The sequence below is a fragment of the Lolium rigidum genome, chromosome 6, assembly GCF_022539505.1.
Source record: "Lolium rigidum isolate FL_2022 chromosome 6, APGP_CSIRO_Lrig_0.1, whole genome shotgun sequence".
Taxonomy (NCBI): Eukaryota; Viridiplantae; Streptophyta; class Magnoliopsida; order Poales; family Poaceae; genus Lolium; species Lolium rigidum.
This window is the reverse complement of record NC_061513.1, coordinates 299,362,801-299,365,293: the sequence shown is the minus strand read 5'-3', so window position 1 is coordinate 299,365,293 and position 2,493 is coordinate 299,362,801.

The following is a 2,493-nucleotide window of genomic DNA, read 5'->3' as shown; positions in this document are numbered from 1 at the left end:
TAACCTTAGGGCACAAGCGCCTCCGCCTCCCGGGTGTTAGACATACGATGGAAGCCATGGGAGAGAGTGATGAGGTTTGCAGTATATGAGAGTCCAAGCCTACATATATATAGTGGAAAAATGGCGGGAATGCGGGAAGAAAATAGGCGGGAACGAAGTGGCGCGCGAAACTTTCATCCCGGGTGGAGGCTCAAACCGCGACAAAAGACTGTGGGAGGCTTATCTAGGAGGGCCTTTTGTCACGGTTGGTGGCTGCAACCGCGACTAAAGCTGTCGGCAGGATAAGGATGTGTCGGTAACCTTTTGTCACGGTTGGTGGCTGCAACCGCGACTAAAGGTGTCGGCAGGATAAGGACGCGTGGGTGGACGCACCGCTCGATGAGATAAAGCATGTAGCGCACGACGGCCCGTCGAAGGAATAAGACAAAGTACAAGCGGTGCCGTGCCTATAAAAGGAGCATCGATACGCCTTGCCAAGCAGCATCAACAAGCCAAGCTACAGCTTAATCTTCATTATTACATAAATGTAGAGATTGTCTTGGGAACTATATATGAAGAATACATTATTACATCGCCATCTAGTGTTGTGATCTTCTACGCCGTAGCCATGGAGAATCTTCATCATTTAGCAAGATGCTTGGGTCAATTTTCACCGTGAAGGGCGGAATTTCTTTAAACTTATTATAATCTTCTCGACATGTCCGTCTTGTCATCCACTCCCACGATGTTTCTTTTCCCCGAAAGAACTATGTGGCGCTTTGGCTCCTCGATTGATGTATTCTTTTGTTGATTTCTTTTTCTTGATTTGCTAGACATGTCCTTCACGTAGAAAACTTGAGCCACCTCGCCGGCTAGGACAAAAGGCTCAGTCCGTGTACGCAAGATTGTTGGGATCCACTCGTTATCATACCGTACTTATCGTCAATATGTATAGCGCCGAGCTTCACCCATTTGCACCGAAACAAAGGGACCTTAAAAGTGGGACCATAGTCAAGTTCCCATATCTCCTCTATGTATCCATAATATGTGGTGGTCTGCCCATTCTCGTCTGTTGCATCGAAGCGGACACCGCTGTTTTGGTTGGTGCTCTTTTTATCTTGGTCGATCGCGTAAAATGTATTCCCATTTATCTCGTACCCTTGGAATGTACATATGTTTGAAGATGGTAACCTGGCCAACAAGTACAGCTGCTCCACCGCAGATGGGTCATTAATGAGATGTCTTTGCAACCAACTCGCCGAAGGTATTCATGTGTTGACGTGTAATCAAGGACTCGGGCTGGCCCGGGTTTATTTCTCGTAAAACATTCTTATGTTTCTCGATGTACGGAGCCACCAAGCTGGAATTGTATAGAACCGTGTAGTGCGCTTGATTGAAAGAAATCTTGTCCCTCCACACCGTTGTTTTCCTTCCTAGTGTGCCTTTTCCAGCCAGCCTCCCCTCATACCGAGATTCAGAACACCAATCGGCTTAAGGTCGTGAAGAAAGTCAACACAAAACTCAATGACCTCCTCGGTTCCGTAGCCCTTTGAGATACTTCCTTCCGGCCTAGCTCGGTTATGAACATATTTCTTTAAGACTCCCATGAACCTCTCGAAGGGGAACATATTGTGTAGAAATACAGGACCGAGAATTCTAATCTCTTCAACTAGGTGAACGAGGAGGTGCGTCATAATATTGAAGAAGGATGGTGGGAACAACAACTCGAAGCCGACAAGACATTGGACCACATCTTCCCGTAATCCCGACAAAGTTTCTGGATCCATTACCTTCCGAGAAATTGCGTTCGGAATGCACATATCTTCACAATGGCTAGTCGAACATTTTCTGGTAGAAGTCCCCTCAATGCAATCGGAAGCAATTGTGTCATAAGCACGTGACGATCATGGGACTTCGTGTTCTGGAATTTTTTCTCCTTCATATTTACTATCCCCTTTATATTCGACGAGAAACCGGACGGAACCTTGATACTCGAATAGGGCTTCAAAAAAGATCTCCTTCTCTTGTTTGGTAAGAGCATAGCTGGCAGTGCCCTACAAACTGCCCCGGATGATTGCCGTTTCGTCCTTTATGAAGTTCCCGGTCCTCCCGTGCTTCGTTGTATCTTTTGTCTTTCCATACACGCCCGTAAAACCTAGAATATTCACACAAAGATTCTTGGTCGGTGCATCACGTCGATTGCAGAGCGGACTTCCAGGACTTTCCAATATTCTAGCTCCCGTAAAATAGATTTCTTCTTCCACATGGGCGCGTGTCCGTCATCGTCATTCGGAACAAGTCGACCGCTCGGACCCTTTCCAAAGATAACATTTAAATCCTTGACCATGTCAAATATATCAGCACCACTACGGGGACAAGCTTCGGACGGCGGTCCGCCTCGCCATCGAAATGCTTGCCTTTTTTCCTTAAGGGATGCTTGCGCGGAAGGAAACGACGATTGAACGGGTACACAACTTTTCTCGCTTTTTCCCAAATATTTACTTTCAGTCTCAT